The sequence below is a fragment of the Capricornis sumatraensis genome, chromosome 1 (assembly GCF_032405125.1).
Source record: "Capricornis sumatraensis isolate serow.1 chromosome 1, serow.2, whole genome shotgun sequence".
In the NCBI taxonomy this organism is placed as follows: Eukaryota; Metazoa; Chordata; class Mammalia; order Artiodactyla; family Bovidae; genus Capricornis; species Capricornis sumatraensis.
Genome location: NC_091069.1, coordinates 156,172,329 through 156,191,328, shown reverse-complemented (window position 1 = coordinate 156,191,328; position 19,000 = coordinate 156,172,329).

Here is a 19,000-nt window from a genome sequence, read left to right as displayed (position 1 = left end):
TCTTAGATTGCCATACACTCTGAATTTAATAAATATTTGTGCAAAAATAATGTAAAAAAAAAAGTATGTGTAAGGCATGGGTTAAATGCTTCAAGAATTAAAATTATTCATAGGAAAATTGTTCTTTCATTTATTAACTGTTTTTGTAGGCATGGAAATGTATTTGGGCTCATGGAGCCACTATGTTTCTAATGCTACAGCTGTTTGAGAGTGGTATGTAAAATGGATAATAGTCCCACTTATGGAACCATAGCTGTTCAGATCCTGAATTTCCCACTTATTTGACTTGCTTAAATCTTTTGCTTCTCCTCTGTAAAACTGAATATAATAATATTACCTATCTCATGATACTGTTAAAGATTTTAAATGGGGTCACCTATGTAAAATACTTAGTGCTTCCAAGCACTCAATAGAGGTTGCTATGTTTATTTTGTGCTTGTAGAGGACACTTCATCTTTTGGCTGCCTTGAAATCACATATTTTCATTATTTGGAGGAGATCTCTAAATAAAAACTGAAATAAGGGCCAAAAAATCTGGACTAAGTGGAAAGAAAGGGGAAATAATTGCTTTGTCTGTCTCTAGAAGTTACAACATTATCTCCTGAGCTTGAAATAAAAGCCCATACTGTGTTGAAAATTGGTATTTGTAATCATCATGGGGATTATTGGGCAGCAAAGTGAAACACCAGTCCCAGTGATGGGTACTGTAGGGTTATACCTTTGTAGGCAGATAATTTCTTGGCTTCCCCAGGCTTGACTGCCTTTTCGATTCAGAAAGAGCTCCTGGTTCTGTCTGAGTTTCTCATACCTGCATGGACACTCTCAATAGGCAGTAACTGGTGCAATGATAGACTCATCTCATTGTTTTGTCTCTAAGGAATTGTTGTCTTTTTTGTTGCCTACTGTCTAGTATCTTGAGTGTCTTTATTTTTCCCCATGTATTTTATCCATTTGTTTTAGATATTTCATGTGGGAGGGTGAATCTGTTCTCTGTTACTTTCTTTTGACTAGAAGTGGAGTCTGTAATCTAGTTTGTATCAAGCACCCAGATCCAAGTCAGGGAACGTTGGTGAGACAGGTTGTATACTGATGCCCTTTGTTCCTATCTATGATCTGCTATATGTACCTATTCAGTTCAGTTCAGTCTCTCAGTCTTGTCCGACTCTTTGTGACCTCATGAATTGCAGCACGCCAGGCCTCCCTGTCCATCACCAACTCCTGGAGTTCACTCAAACTCACGTCCATTGAGTCGGTGATGCCATCCAGCCATCTCATCCTTGGTCGTCCCCTTCTCCTCCTGCCCCCAATCCCTCCCAGCATCAGAGTCTTTTCCAATGAGTCAAGTCTTCGGATGAGGTGGCCAAAATATTGGAGTTTCAGCTTTAGCATCATTCCTTCCAAAAAAATCCCAGGACTGATCTCCTTTAGAATGGACTGGTTGGTTCTCCTTGCAGTCCAAGGGACTCTCAAGAGTCTTCTCCAACACCACAGCTCAAAAGCATCAATTCTTTGGTGCTCAGCTTTCTTCACAGTCCAACTCTCACATACATACATGACTACTGGAAAAACCATAGCCTTGAATAGACGGACCTTTGTTGGCAAAGTAATGTCTCTGCTTTTGAATATGCTATCTAGGTTGGTCACAACTTTCCTTCCAAGGAGTAAGCGTCTTTTCATTTCATGGCTGCAATCACCACCTGCACTGATTTTGGAGCCCCCCCCAAATAAAGCCTGACATGGTTTCCACTGTTTCTCCATCTATTTCCCATGAAGTGATGGGACCAGATGCCATGATCTTCGTTTTCTGAATGTTGAGCTTTAAGCCAACTTTTCACTCTCCTCTTTCACTTTCATCAAGAGGCTTTTGAGTTCCTTTTTCACTTTCTGCCATAAGAGTGGTGTCATCTGCATATCTGAGGTTATTGATATTTCTCCTGGCAATCTTGTTTGTGTTTCTTCCAGCCCAGCGTTTCTCATGATGTACTCTGCATAGAAGTTAAATAAGCAGGGTGACAATATACAACCTTGATGTATTCCTTTTCCTATTTCGAACAAGTGTGTTGTTCCATGTCCAGTTGTAACTGTTGCTTCCTGACCTGCATATAGGTTTCTCAAGAGGAAGGTCAGGTGGTCTGGTATTCCCATCTCTCTCAGAATTTTTCACAGTTTATTGTGATCCACATAGTCAAAGGCTTTGGCATAGTCAATCAAGCAGAAATAGATGTTTTTCTGGAACTCTCTTGCCTTTTCCATGGTCCAGCAGATGTTGGTAATTTGATCTCTGGTTCCTCTGCCTTTTCTAGAACCAGCTTGAACATCAGGAAGTTCACAGTTCACGTATTGCTGAAGCCTGGCTTGGAGAATTTTGAGCATCACTTTACTAGCATTGTGAGATGAGTGCAATTGTGCAATAGTTGAGCATTCTTTGGCATTGCCTTTCTTTGGCACTGGAATGAAAACTGACCTTTTCCAGTCCTCTGGCCACTGCTGAGTTTTCCAAATTTGCTGTCATATTGAGTGCAGCACTTTCACAGCATCATCTTTCAGGATGTGAAATAGCTCAACTGGAATTCCTTCACCTCCACTGGCTTTGTTTATAGTGATGTTTTCTAAGGCTCACTTGATTTCATATTCTAGGATGTCTGGCTCTAGGTGATTGATCACACCATCATGATTATCTTGGTGGTGAAGATGTTTTTTTGTACAGTTCTTCTGTGTATTCTTGCCACCTCTTTTTAATATCTTCTACTTCTGTTAGATCCATACCATTTCTGTCCTTTATCGAGCCCATCTCTGCATAAAATGTTCCCTTGGTATCTCTAATTTTCTTGAAGGGATCTCTAGTCTTTCCTATTCTGTTGTGTTTCTCTATTTCTTTGCATTGATCGCTGAGGGAAGCGTTCTTATCTCTGCTTGTTATTCTTCGGAACTCTGCATTCAGATGCTTATATCTTTCCTTTTCTCCTTTGCTTTTCGCTTCTCTTCTTTTCACAGCTATTTGTAAGGCCTCCCCAGACAGCCATTTTGCTTTTTTGCATTTCTTTTCCATGAGGATGGTCTTGATTCCTGTCTCCTGTACAGTGTCATGAACCTCCATCCATAGTTTATCAGGCACTCTATCTATGAGATCTAGTCCCTTAAATCTACTTCTCACTTCTACTATATAATCATAAGGGATTTGATTTAGGTCATACTTGAATGGTCTAGTGGTTTTCCCTACTTTCCTCAATTTAAGTCTGAATTTGACAATAAAGAGTTCATGATCTGAGCCACAATAAGCTCCTGGTCTTGGTTTTGCTGATTGTGTAGAGCTTCTCCATCTTCAGATGCAAAGAACATAATCAATCTGATTTTGGTGTTGACCATCTGGTGATGTCCATGTGTAGAGTCTTGTGTTGTTGGAAGAGGGTGTTTGCTATGACCAGTGCATTTTCTTGGCAAAATTCTATTAGTCTTTGCCCTGCTTCATTCCATATTCCAGGGCCAAATTTACCTGTTACTCCAGGTGTTTCTTGACTTCCTACCTTTGCCTTCCAGTCCCCTATAATGAAAAGGACATCTTTTTTGGGTGTTGGTTCTACAAGGTCTTGTAGGTCTTCATAGAACCATTCAACTTCAGCTTGCTCAGCATTTCTGGTTGAGGCATTGACTTGGATTACTGTGATACTGAATGGTTTGCATTGGAAACGAACAGAGATCATTCTGTCATTTTTGAGATTGCATCCAAGTACTGCATTTCAGACTTTTTTGTTGAACATAATGGCTACTCCATTTCTTCTAAGGTATTCCTGCCCACTTTAGTAGATATAATGGTCATCTGAGTTAAAATCACCCACTCCAGTCTATTTTAGTTTGCTCATTCCTAGATGGTGATGTTCACTCTTGCCATCTCCTCTTTGACCACTTCCAATTTGCCTTTATTCATAGACCTAACATTCCAGGTTGCTATGCAATATTTCTCTTTACAGCATCAAATCTTGCTTCTATCACCAGTCACATCCACAACTGGGTATTGTTTTTGCTTTGGCTCCATCCCTTCATTCTTTCTGGAGTTATTTCTCCACTGATCTCCAGTAGCATATTGGGCACCTACCGACCTGGGGAGTTCCTCTTTCAGTATCCTATCATTTTGCCTTTTCATACTGTTTCATATCTATAATATACTCACAAAACATGACATTTTTGCATAAGCAGAATTGATTTCTGTTGGTTAACTCTGGAAACAGGAGGTTTTAAGACTGTCGAGTATGGCTTCAGTTGTAATTGTGGGAGTATATTCCCCACTTAACTCTTGGAACTTGAGTTTTGTAGTTGATTTAATAAATATTTCTTCTCAAATATTCATCTGGCATTCTGCTCTCCTTTGTTTACTGAAGAGAATAGGTAGGTGATAATTCTGATATATTTATTATTAAACATTCTCTTTATGCCTTTTCATAGTGATATGTTGACTCTATAAAATTGTGACACTATATTGCACTATTGATAATGGACATGAAGGGGGAACTTAGCCAATATCATGGGTGCCATTAGAATTTTCAATGAATATGCCTCCACCTGAAGTAGAGTCATCAAGATGCTGATCGTGGTGTCATGCCTGGTGTAGCAGTCTTACTCTTCCATTTTCAGACAATGAAGATTTTGTTAATCATTCTACCCTTCATGTTCCTTATCGGTTAAATGGAGGTCATGGATTATGAAGATTATATAGAATAAACTCAGTCAATGGTATTTATTATTTTTAACTCATATTCCATTCTTAATTAAGAAAAAATTTAAAAAAATTCCAAAATGTCACTCCATTGTATATTAAAAATTATGGGTTGAAAATTCCTTACAAAAGCTTTGAGATATTATTACAGTGTCAAGATTATACTGCAAAATAAAACCATGGTCTTGATATTCATCAATTCTTTCTTTTTCTATTTCTTACATATAATTTCTGCCATATTCAAGAATATTTCCTCTGGATTGTCTTTGTTTATTTATCACATGCCTATTTCAAAGACTCTTCAAACTTCATTTTTCTCTAGCGGATACTCTTTCCTCATAGCTCACCAAAATATATCTCTTCTTTCATTTGGTCGCAAAGAGTGGGACACAACTGAGCGACTGAACTGAACTGAAAATTGTTTATTTCACAAAACTCTCCACTTATCACTGAAGTTTAAGTTTGGCAACCTCTGCAATAGTGAGGCTTAGTAAATAATAAAATTATCTTATACTTCAGCACTTTTAATAATATGGACTTTGCTGATTTTTATTTGCTTACCATTTGGTCTCCATATTTTAGTATTTCACTTAGTTATTTGTTTTATTTTATTTTATTTAGTTTTTACTGGAGTATAGCTGATTTACAATGTTTGTTACTTTCTGCTGTACAGCAAAGTGAATCAGTTTTATATATATATATATATATACACACACACACACACACATACATATATCTAGCCTTTTAAAAATTCTTTTCTGATATAGATCCTTACAAGAGTATTGAGTAGACTTCCCTGTGCTATACATACATCATTGTTGGTTATCTATTTTGTATATGTGTGTTCTTAGTTGCTCAGTCGTGTCTGACTCTGAGACCTCATGAACTATGGCCTTTCAGGCTCCATTGCCCATGGAATTTCCAGGCTAGAATATTGGAGTGAGTTGCCATTTCCTGCTCCAGGGGATCGTCTCAACCCAGGGATCGAACCCACGTTTTGCATCTCCTGCAATGACAGGTGGATTCTTTACCATTACATCACTTGGGAAACCCCATTTTAAAGTGTGTATATGTCAGTCCCAATCTCCTAATTTATATCCATGCCCTTTCCCTCCAGTAATCATAAGATTGTTTTCTACAGCATAACTCTACTTCTGTTTCATAAATAAGTTCATTTGTACCACTTGTTTAATTTCCATATATAAGCAATATCGTATGATATTTGTCCTTCTCTGTCTAACTTACTCACTCAGTATGACAATCTATAGATCCATCCATGTTGCTGCACAGCCATAAAAAAGAATGAAATAACGCTATTTGGTTTATTGTAAATAATGAATTACTAAATATGAATATCTGTATGTAGTGTACTTTTAAAATACGGTTACTGCCCTTGCTAATTTTATTTTATTTTATAGAAGTATTCTAGTTTAAAAATTCCATTATGATTTTTTTCTGTGTCTACCACAATATCACAAGTTGAGTAACATGAAAAAATTGCTGGAGCAATTTTTTAAATTGCTGACTTATTTAATTATGTTTTTGTTCTTCATTTGAAGAAATGATGTTGAAAAGAAATGCATTTTTGTCCAAAAATAATATTGAACATCTACTGCTTTTTATAATTTCCTGTGTTTTTTGTCTTCAGTCAGATTCTATAGAGTGATAAGTTCTTTGTATATTCATAAAAAAAGGGAAGCCTGGAGTGCTGCAGTCCATGGGGTTGCTAAGAGTCAGACACAACTGCGGCTGAAAACAAATAATAAAATAGTTATATTTTTCTTAGTCTAATCCACCTTTCTCCAAATAAATAAACAGCAACTAGAGCAAGAACAAGAGAACTATCTGTCTAAAGGCTACCAGAAAGAAGAGTCAGTTGGTGTACATTCAGCTCAAAACCAATGCATGTTTGAAAATCTGTAACAGTACAAACTTGAAAATACATAAAATTGACATTTAATTGGCTTACATTTATTTCAAGGTAGCAATAGTGGTAAAGAACTGCCTGCCAATGTAGGAGACATAGGTTCCATCCTTGGGTCAGGAAGATCCCCTGGAGGAGGGCATAGCAACCCACTCCAGTATTCTTGCTGGGAGAACCCCATAGACAGAGGAGCTTGGCGGGCTACAGTCCATAGGGTCACAAAGAGTCAGACATGACTGAAGCCACTCAGCATGTATGAGCTTTTGTATTTCCAAGTTATGTGAATTAGGGCTTTTTAAAATTACAGTGTTTCCATACTCTATTTTCTATTATTCAGTGAGGAGCCACTTAAAACTATTAACCAATATTCCTGACTAGCTCTCATCATGCATATACAGAAACATGTGTTTATGTACCATCAGCTCTACTACTGAATAATGATCTCTTCTGAAAAGTTGTATTCAAATAGGCATTCTTGGTATTAAAAAGTGCTATAACATAATTCTTTAGAACTGTTTATCAAAAACTAAGTATTGCTGAACATTTTTTATACTATAAGACATTGGCCTAGGTGCCTGAACAATATAAAATATGACCATTGCCTTTAGGAAATGGAAAGTCTAGTTGCAGAGATATGGAGATGCATCTAAACAAGTGAAAAATTATTTTTAAATTATTGATATCTCATATGTGCTATTCCAAGTATATAAGATATATATATATATATATATTCTAAGAATATAAGAATGTAAGATATATGTATCTTATACACTTATATCACTTATATTTACATACTTATATCACTGTTTCAGTATATAAGATGTAATTATAATTAAAAGACAGAGTCCATAGAAGTATATGGAATGGAAGATAGTAATATCCCTAAGAAGAATTTGCCTGGTTATTTGGAAGTGAATTATATGAAAATCAACACAATTGTATAATTAAGAAATGCAAAATATGGATATACATGTATTCAAAAATATAGTAAAATACAATCCTAGGACATGTGCAATTTAAAATCTGAGATCTAGTCACCTATTGTAACTATTTTGACTATGTGTGATTTTCAAGTTAAACAGAACTTAAATTTAGATAAAAGGAAACTAAGTTGATATTAAAAAAAAAACAGTAGATAATTTTCTTTAAAATAAAGCTATTGGCTTTTGAATATTTAGTTTAATTGTTTAAAAAATATATATCTGTTCAGAGATTCTCTGGGTCCAGGAGCTTTTCCCAGTAAGTAGAGTGTATCAGACTTGAGACTAAAACTGATACTGGAAAATCATTTGATCTAACAAAAATTGACTTCCTTCTTTTTTAAAATGGAGATAATAAAGGTGCCTTCCATGTAAAGTCATTGGAAGATATTCAATGAGATAATGTAATTTCTCAGCTTTATATTGTATTAGATATTATGAGTTCTAATGTATATATAAAATACCTATTAATATTATTAGATTATACATATCTGCCTTGTAAATGGAAGGTCTTAGGATCATTTTTATATAATGCTGTTCAAATCCATTACAGGTCACATGATTCTGTACCCTTTCTTTTAAGAGATAAGTTGTTCTTGTGACCCCTTGAACTGCAGCACGCCAGGCCTCCCTGTCAATCACTGACTCGGGAGTCTACTCAAACCCATGTCCATTGAGTTGGTGATGCCATCCAACCATCTCATCCTGTCTCGTCCCCTTCTCCTCCTGCCCCCAATCTTTCCCAGCATCAGGGTCTTTTCCAGTGAGTCAGCTCTTCACATCAGATGGCCAAGTATTGGAGTTTCAGCTTCAACATCAGTCCTTCCAATGAACACCCAGGACTGATCTCTTTTAGGATTGACTGGTTGGATCTCCTTGCAGGCCAAGGGACTCGCAAGAGTCTTCTCCAACACCAGAGTTCAAAAGCTTTAATTTTTTGGTGCTCAGCCTTCTTTATGGCCCAATTCTCACATCCAAACATGACCACTGGAAAAACCATAGTTTGACTATACAGACCTTCATTGGAAAGTGATGTCTCTGCTTTTTAATACACTGTGTCTAAGTTTGTCATAGCCTTTCTTCCAAGGAGCAAACATCTTTTAATTTCATGACTGTAGTCACCACCTGCAGTGATTTTGGAGCCCAAGAAAATAAAGTCTCTCACTGTTACCATTTTCCCCCTATTTGCAGTGATGTGATGAGACCAGATGCCATAATCTTCGTTTATTGAATGTTGAGTTTTAAGCCAGCTTTTCCACTCTCCTCTTTCACCTTCAACAAAAGACTCTTTAGATGCTCTTCGCTTTCTGCCATTAGAGGTTATCTGCATATCTGAGGTTATTGATATTCCTCCCAGCAATCTTGATTTCAGCTTGTGATTCATCCAGCCCAGAATTTGCATGATGTACTCTGCATATAAGTTAAATATGCAGGATGACAATATGCAGACTTAAGGTACTCCTTTCCCAATTTTGAGCCAGTCTGTTGTTTCAAGTCCAGTTCTAACTGTTGCTTCTTGTCCTGCATACAGATTTCTCAGGAGACAGATAAGGCCATCTGGTATTTCCATTTCTTTAAGAATTTTCCACAGTTTGTTGTGATCCACACAGTCAAAGGCTTTAGTGTAGTCAATAAAGCAGAACTAGATGTTTTTCTGGAATTACCTTGTTTTTTCTGTGAGCCAGTGGACGTTGGCAATTTGACCTCTGGTTCCTCTGCCTTTTCTAAATCCAGCTTTTATATTTGAAATTTTTTGGTTTACAGACTGTTGAAGCCTAGCTTGAAGAATTTTGAGAATAACCTTGCTAGCATGTTAAATGAGTGCAATTGTACAGTAATTTGAACATTTGGCATTGCCCTTCTTTGGGGTTGGAATGAAAACTGACATTTTCCAGTCCTGTGGCCACTGCTGAGTTTTCCAAATTTGCTTGTATATTGAGTGCAGCATTTTAACAGTGTCATCTTTTAGGATTTGAAATAGTTCAGCTGAAATTCCATCACCTCTCCTAGCTTTGTTTGTAGTGATGCTTCTTAAAGCCCACTTGACTTCGCACTCCCGGGAGTCTGGCTCTAGGTGATTGATTACACCATTGTGGTTATCCAAGTGTTAAAGACTTTTTCTTTCTTTCTTTTTTTTTTTTTTAATAAATTTCTTATTTATAGTCTATCCCCTTCTTCTTAATATCTTCTGCTTCTGTTAGATCCATACTTCCTGTTCTTTATTGTGCCCCTCTTTGCATGAAATTTCCCTTGATAGCTCTAATTTTCTTGAAGAGATCTCTAGCCTTTCACATTCAATTTTTTCCCTCTATTGCTTTTCGTTGTTCACTTAAGAAGGCTTTTTTTGTCTCCTTGATCTTCTTTGGAACTCTGCACTCAGGTGGATATGTCTTTCCCTTTCTCCTTTGCTTTTCACTTATCTTCTTTTCTCAGCTCTTTGTAAGGCTTCCTCAGACAACCATATTGCCTTTTTGTATTTCTTTTTCTTTGGGATGGTTTTGATCACCACCTCCTGTTCAATGTCCTCCCCCATCTATAGTTGTTCATGCCCTCTGTCTATCATTTCTAATCCCTTGAATCTATTTGTCACTTCCACTGTATAATCATACCTGAATGGCCTGGTGGTTTTCCTTACTTTCTTCCTAATACTCAAGAGATGAGTATTAGGAAGAAATTGTTATTTTTCACATACAAAGTAAGAGGAACAGAATCTCATCTGTTAAAGAGTAATTATTAGTTCACATAACTAGTAGATAATATTAATTAACCATCTTTTATGCACTAAGCGTTTTGTTGTTGTTCAGTCACTAAGTCATGTCTGACTCCTTGCGACCCATGGACTGCAGCATTCCAGGGTTCTCTGTCCTTCACCACCTCTTGGAGCTTGCTCAAATTCATGTCCATTGAGTTGATGATGCCATCCAGCCATCTCATCCTCTATCACCCCCTTCTCCTGCTGCCTCCAATCTTTCCCTGCATCAGAGTCTTTTCTAGTGAGTCGGCTCATCACAGGTGGCCAAAGGATTGGAGATTTACCTTCAGCACCTGTCCTTCCAATGAATATTCAGGACTGATTTCCTTTGGGACTGACTGGTTTGATCTTCTTGCTGTCCAAGAGATTCTCAAGAGTCTTCCTGAGCACCACAGTTGAAAGCATCAGGTCTTTGGTGCTCAGCCTCCTTTATAGTCCAGCTCTCACCTCTCTACACCACTACTGGAAAGACTATAGCTTTGGCAATACAGATCTTTGTCACCAGCGTTATGCCTCTGCTTTTTAATATGCTGTGTAGTTTGGTCATAGCTTCTCTTTCAAGGAGCAAGCATCTTTTAATTTCATGGGTGCATTCATTCTCCACAGTAATTTTCGAGCCCAAGAAAATAAAATGTTACTACCTCTACTTTCCCCCCATCTATTTGCCATGAAGTAATGGGACCAGATGCCAGATATCAGTTTTTTGAATGTTGTGTTTTATGCCAGCTCTTTCACTCTCCTCTTTCTCCATCTCAAGAGGGTGTTTAGTCCCTCTTCATTTTCTGCCATTAGTGTGGTATCATCTGCACATCTGAAGCTGTTGATATTTGTGCTTAAGTAATTCTCTGTGGTAAGTACTGTTTACCTTGGTTTATAGATAAAGAGACAGGTTCAGAGTGCCTAGATGAATTGTCCAAAGTCACATAGGTGATAGTGAGAAAGCAGATATGTCAATATCTAGTTTTAACTATCTTCAAAGATTAAGCATAATTCTGAACTGTGATGGGTATGGAGATGCACTGCCTTAGTTCTTCTAATGTGCAATATCATGTATCAGCTGGTCCCTAAAGGATCCTCAGTGAGTTTCCAGGGTGGCCAACACTCAGTGACTGATACGGCAAACCTAATTCACTGTTTTGACTCAGCTTACAACTCTGATGGACCATTTTGATTCCAAAGCCTCTTATGTGCTTGGTTGAGGTTTTCAGCCTGCTTATATTACAAAGTTAAGTTTTTCTCAGCCTGATCTTGATCCCTGGACCTTCTTGCACCAGTGCTGATTCCAAGAGTACTCCCTAAAATATCCTAGACACTAAAGTCAATCTCAGTTTTGTTTCCTGGAGAACACAACTTACAACACAGGTCAGTTAGAGAATGGTCTATTGAATCCCTTCAGCTATCTCTTAGTATCCCAGTTAATTTTAATTTTTTTTTAAGGGATGTTTTAATGCTACCTATGGAATAACATTATAAATCCCTTCTGGCTACTTTATTTATATAGAATTTTACCTGATGAAATAAGAGACAAAATTGATAGTTTTAAAATTTATGGTTGAATGTAAGATATCTCTGGAATAGATATCTTACAATATGTCTTGGTTATGCATATTTGTAAAATGAAAAATAACTGTCTGGTTTTGGTAAAAAGATGGTCTTTTAGACTGTGGGTTGAAAAGACTGAATTTTTGCTTTGCCCATTCACATAACTAGCTGGATTACATACTGCAGGTCTATCTTCTTTTAGTGTCTTATCTCCAAAAATAAAATGTTTCTGCTTGACTCTATACAGTTCCAAGAATGCGTTGTTTTTTTGTTTCTGGTTGATCTTCAGAATTTTTTTTAGCATTAAGCCTCTCTGTTTCCTCTAATCTTTCTATGAAGTAGTTAATGAACTAGAAACAATTGCTTCAAAACACTAGTAGAGTTTTAAAGGAACCCTGAAGTGAATCATTTACAGTGTAAATAATCACCACCTAATTTATGTGAGTTGTAAATTCAGATTTATCTATTGGAGTATGTTACTTATTCTAAGAAAATCTGACCTTTGACAGTGTGGTAGAGGTAGCTTCTAAAAACGGTCACACTTTGGAATGTAGTTTCAAAGGTGAAAAAGGGCAATACTGAGACCACATTTTTAACATTTTAACATCCTCACCAATAAGAATTCTCCAGTTTTTGTGACTGAGAACATTATTTCTTAGTTGACTAAAATCTTTAGGGCTTCTGAACTGTATTCAACAGCAGTTAGTTGTACATGTCCTTAAAAATAACCTTGACATCCTTAATACCCTCTGAGAACACAGAAGTACACAGAGATTTTATTTTCACTGCTTTGGGAATAAAGTACATTCTGCTTCATTTCTCTAAATAAGACTATGTTAAAGTTATTTATTTTGCCAAGTTATGTTCAAGGGGAATATTATCCTAACTACTAATCTAGGCTCATGCTAAAATATCAAAACTGATGATGCATTATGAAACATAAAATTTTAACCAAACAAAGAATGAACAGATAGTGCAAAAGAGATGCCTCCAAAGGAAATGTGCTATATATTAAGGATCATGAATAAATTAAAAATCTTAAAAATAATAATGTTCAGGATGTCTCTTGAGCACAGTGATAGATTATAAAAATCATTCCAATGTTCATCGCAGCACTGTTTATAATAGCCAGGACATGGAAACAACCTAGATGTCCATCAGCAGATGAATGGATAAGGAAGCTTTGGTACATATACACGATGGAGTATTACTCAGCCGTTAAAAAGAATTCATTTGAATCAGTTCTGATGAGATGGATGAAACTGGAGCCGATTATACAGAGTGAAGTAAGCCAGAAAGAAAAACACCAATACAGTATACTAACACATATATATGGAATTTAGAAAGATGGCAATGACGACCCTGTATGCAAGACAGGAAAAAAGACACAGCTGTGTATAACGGACTTTTGGACTCAGAGAGAGAGGGAGAGGGCGGGATGATTTGGGAGAATGGCATTCTATCATGTATACTATCATGTAAGAATTGAATCGCCAGTCTATGTCTGACGCAGGATACAGCATGCTTGGGGCTGGTGCATGGGGATCACCCACAGAGATGTTATGGGGAGGGAGGTGGAAGGGGGTTTCATGTTTGGGAACACATGTAAGAATTAAAGATTTTAAAATTTAAAAAAAAATAAATAAATAAATACAAAAAAAAAATCATTTCAAGTTTTAGGTCATATATCTAGATAGTCTCAAAAACAAACTCTAATAATAATCCATGAACCTGGCTACCTCACCTTTCTGAAGTTCCTAGATTGTCATTATTGAAAATCGTCACTTCTGTTCTTCTCTCTCATGGAACTTTGTTTTCACATCTCTTGCACTCAGTTCCTTCTCCTTCTATTACATGTAGTTGTTTACATATTCTCTCCTCTTATTAGATTATAAACTTTTGTGTGTAGAAGTTTATTCTCCTCTAAATCTTTGAAAATCTGATTGAACTATGATGAGAGTAATCACAAAATAGTATTGGATGAAAATGGGTTAAATCTAGTCTGAAAAACATTTCCGTATTCTGCATTAACTTTTTATTTTTAACTGTAATCTTATATAAACAAACAATCAGATGAAACATAATACAATTTTGGCAATGGTGCATTTATAGCAATGAATGTTGTTCTAAGGAATGGAGAATGTTTTAAAAGTTAGAATCCAAACTAAATATGAACATGATGTTGAAGAAGAAGTAAGAGGCATAATTATTTTATGGCAACTGTTGTTATTATACTGTAGATGATTTAATTCTTTATAAATTTTAGAAATCTCTTAAAAATGAAAGAAAAATTTCAAAATCCTGACAGATCTCTTTGGAATTTGCTATCTTGATTTCTTGATTTATATTTTTCAGTATGAACAGACAGAAATAAAACATAATTGTAATTTTGCCTGTTCATTAAAGAAGCTAAATATGAAGGATACAATTAGGGTTATCTCCTTTCCCAGTGGTTTCAATAGCTTGTGCTGTATTTTCCTTTTCCATCCTGTAGCAAAATATCTTGTAGATCTCTTCATCATCAATTTCAGAACTGAAACTATCTCATTTATATATAATAAAATACCTAGTCTTATATGAGTCAGAACTTTCACTTCTTTCACCTGTTTCACCAAGTCTTACTCTACTTCCCCTCAGCATGATGAAAATGGTATTATCCACTTTCCTTCTGTCCACCCTTGCTAGGCTGCTTCTGACTCCTCTAGGACTGGGAAACAATAGGAGCATTAGCAGAAAAAGGCAGTATTACAATGGGTAGCATTTGTCACAGATGCCCATACAACATATGTGAGATATTTTTGTTGACTCTTCTGAGGGTCCCTTTATTAGGGACCCCAATAGTGCATCCTTTAGATGAGTAATAGATTTTTAATTTATTTATTTTTAATTGAAGGATAATTACTTTATAATATTGTGTTGAACCTCCTTCCCACCTCCCACTCCATCCCACCCCTCTAGGTCATCACAGAGCCCCAGTTTGAGTTCCGTGAATCATACAGCAAATTTCCACTGGCTATCTATTTTACATACGGTAGTGTATATGTTTCCATGCTACTCTTTTCATTCTTCCCACCCACTCCTTCTCCCTGCCCTCACCTGGGATTCGTAAGTCTGTTCTCTGTGTCTATATCAAATTGCTTAAGTTTCTGTTACAGCCCTCAGCTCCTGCACTCAGACCATATGCCCTGAAGAAACTCTTCCTGGGGTCTTCTTGACTCATCAGTCAGCCTCCTTTAGTAGGGTTATTGCCACATTGCTTGTATCTTATTATTTTTTATAGTATCTATGGCATAAAACTACATATTTTGTTATGAAATAGAATGACATTTATTATAATATGACTTATTACATGAAAAATATGCCCAGTATGACTTTCAACTTGTTAAAATGCCATATGGGTATTTGTACAAACTGGTAAAATCATGTCCTTAAATATATTAAGAATCTTTAACTCTGATATTTCAAGTGGTTTTTATTTTCTTCCTTGTAGTTTTCCCCATTTTCCAAATTTTCCATGATGAACACTGATTGTTTTTATAAAAAGAACAAGAATAAATGCCTTTTTAAAAATAGCATTTTAGAGGATTTTAATGTGAAAAAGAAAAGCTATTTTGAAAGTTAACATTATTGCAGTGTCCGATGGAGGCAGCAACAGCCCCAGAAGGAAATAGACCAGGGGATGCTAAGTCACAGTTTAGAGGCAGTTTATATTGTGAGTGTGGTGGGTTGAACACTGTCTCCCCCAGATTCATGTCCCTTGAGAGACTCAGAATGTGATACTTGGAATAAAGGTCTTTGTCCTAATTAAGATAAATATCTTGAAGTGATATCATCCTGGAGATTCAAGCGGGCCTTCAATTCAGTGATTGAGGTCCTTATAAAAGAGAGGCAAATCTGAAATTCATCAATTCACAGGAAGAAATCATGTGAAGATGGAGGCCAACTTTGGAGATATCCAGTCACAAGCCAAGAAACACCAAAGGTTGCCCTCAATCACCAAAAACTGGGACATAGGCAGGGAACAGAATCTCTCTCAGATCCCCCAGAGGGAACCAACCCCACTGAGAGCTTGATTTTGGCTGCTGGTCTCCAAAACTGTGAGACAATAATTTTCTACTGTTCTAAAACTTTAAATTTATGAAGATTTTTTGCAGCAGCCTCAGGAAACAAATATAGTAAGAATCAGGAACACATACATTGGTTGATCAGTTTCTACTTGAGTTTTATCAATACTTCACAACATTTAAGGTAATATTCAAGAACATGAATATGAATATGATAGAAATCAAAATGGTGATTGAAAAATTATGACTAAAAGAGAGTTATACAAAGGTTTGCTTTATGTTCTTGTGTAATATATGAAGGATAGTTCAAGAAGCTATTTTCTGCTCTCTTACTGTGCTCTCACATGTTGTATTATGGGAGAAGTGGGTGGATGTTTTTGATTTGGGTTTTTTTTTCTCATTTAATTTTTATTTTTTTATTTTCTTAAATCCCAAATGGCAAGTTATATTTTTTCTACTGTTTCCTAAAAATGTGAATTGGACTGTGTATGAAATATTTGGGGGCTTCTCTGATGGTTGAGATGGTATAGAATCTGCCTGCAATGAGTGGGTCAGGAAGATCCCCTGGAGAAGGAAATGACAACCCACTCCAGTATTCTTGCCCAGAAAATCCCATGCACAGAGGAGCCTGGCAGGCTACAGTCTGTGGGGTCACACAGAGTCAGACACGACTGAGTGACTAACACACACTAACACATGAAATATTTAAATCAGAGAGCTGCTTTAAAAAATATTCACTGCTTGCCACAACACTTCCAATTGAGAAGCAGAAGGTGCTAATACCTGTAACTTCAGACATTTTCAATGCATTGGATGGAATAACAAAACATGTTATGAGCTGTGATGATTATTTTAAGAAGATTGTTCTCCACATCTAATTTTTCAGTTTATATCAAGCATTGGTTTTCTAAATCTGGGCCCTGGGAAATGATTCTTAGGGTCAATCCAAATCTAGGTGAACAGTGAATAATCAAGAAATCCAGGCTGCATTGCGTGGCACAATCAGAGTTCTACAGCTTGAGATAAGACTTGTGTTGCATGAGGAGTGTGAAGAGATATAATATTGATATTTAGGATGTAGTTTATGAAATCCTGGATCTCTGTTTATTTCTTTGCCCTATCTTTGGTCACTCTTAACTGAAAAAGAAGGAAAGGAAAAATAGTATAAATGAAACTTTAATTTACTAATGTGATATGAGTGTAATGAGACCCTAATACTTATTAATATTATTTATTTGTGTATTTCATATGATATTATTTATTGTAATGTATTTTATATTAATATCTTTATTTTATTAATGTTGAAATTATTTTAATTTGCAATTTAAACTTTATTTTTTTACTAAAGAATTCTAAATAACTTTATAAGATTAAAATCAGTATTGTGAAGTTAAAAAAAAATCAGAAACCCTTTAAAAGAGTTTTTAACCTAATGTTCATAGTTATAATCTGTGAAATTTCTGAGTGTATATGTTTAATTTTACTGTATGTGTTCATTAATTGGGGGGTGGCTTCATAATCTGATCATGTTGTCCAAGTATTAGTAGGTCCAGAAGTGTTAAGTATCACTACTTTGGAAAGAGAAGAAATATCATTGTACATAATTCAGAAGTTAGTTACATTTATTGAATATTGAATTTCACTTTCAGAATTCTTGTAGACAAAGTAAAGCACACACACAAGCACAGAAGCTATATATAGCTCTTGTATAATAAAGAAGTACAATTTCATTTGCAGGGATAGAATATTTTAAATACTGAGTTTCCAGGGAAATCAATCATATAGCTGGTTCAATAATAAACATAACACAATTTAATTTCTAAGTATCTTTGATAGCAGGATTGCAGAAGATATGAATGCTTTAAATTTATGTTTCTGGTGAAATAGAATGAAAGAAAAGCTGAAGACATACCTTTACATCTTAACTGTGAAGGCATGACTATGTGTTGGGGATAAGTAATACAGACCAGATGTAATAATATAGAAATATAGCTCCAGCCTAGAGAAATGGAAGTTTAACATATCTTTCAGATGAGCTCCTTCAAATATCAGAGAGGGCATGTGGTAAATGTCAGTCATTCCATTGTTGAATTCTTTGGTACTGGCCTAAAAAGAAATTGGTTGAAGAAGGATCACTTATTCTAAGAACTTGATATTAAAATGACAACTTTTATTGATTTATGTCATGATGAAGAGACCATCTAAATATGCATAGGTGTGGATAATAGAAGTGACCCAAAACATGATCAAACTTTTCTCAAAAGTGAATATTTTATCCCAAATACTTAGAGAGTTACTCAGGTAGAAGTTACACAGTTAGAGTTACTCAGATGTTGGAATTTAAATTCAGGACTTACTAAGCTGCTTTAAACCACTTGAATCATAATTATGGGTCTATAGGATATTTACTTTTCCCAGAACAAAATATTGATGAATCCACTAGTATATTTTTGATAATTTTATTTATATTATCTATTTAGACAATTACAAATATTTAACAAAGTTGATTATAATCTTTGCAGCCAAACATGGAGAAGCTCTATACAGTCAGCAAAAACAAGACCGGGAGCTGACTTCGGCTCAGATCATGAACTCCTTATTGCCAATTCAGACATAAATTGAAGAAAGTAGGGAAAACCACTAGACCATTCAGGTATGACCTAAATCAAATACCTTATGATTATGCAGTGGAAGTGAGAAATAGATTTAAGGGCCTAGATCTGATAGATAGAGTGCCTGATGAACTATGGACGGACATTCGTGACAATGTACAGGAGACAGGAATCAAGACCATCCCTCAAAAAGAAATGCAAAAAAGCAAAATGGCTGTCTGGGGAGGTCTTACAAATAGCTGTAAAAAGAACAGAAGTGAAAAGCAAAGGAGAAAAGGAAACATATGAACATCTGAATGAAGAGTTCCAAAGAATAACAAGAAGAGATAAGAAAGTTTCCTCAGGAATCAATGCAAAGAAAAGAGGAACACAACAGAATGGGAAAGACTAGAGATCTCTTCCAGAAAATTAGAGA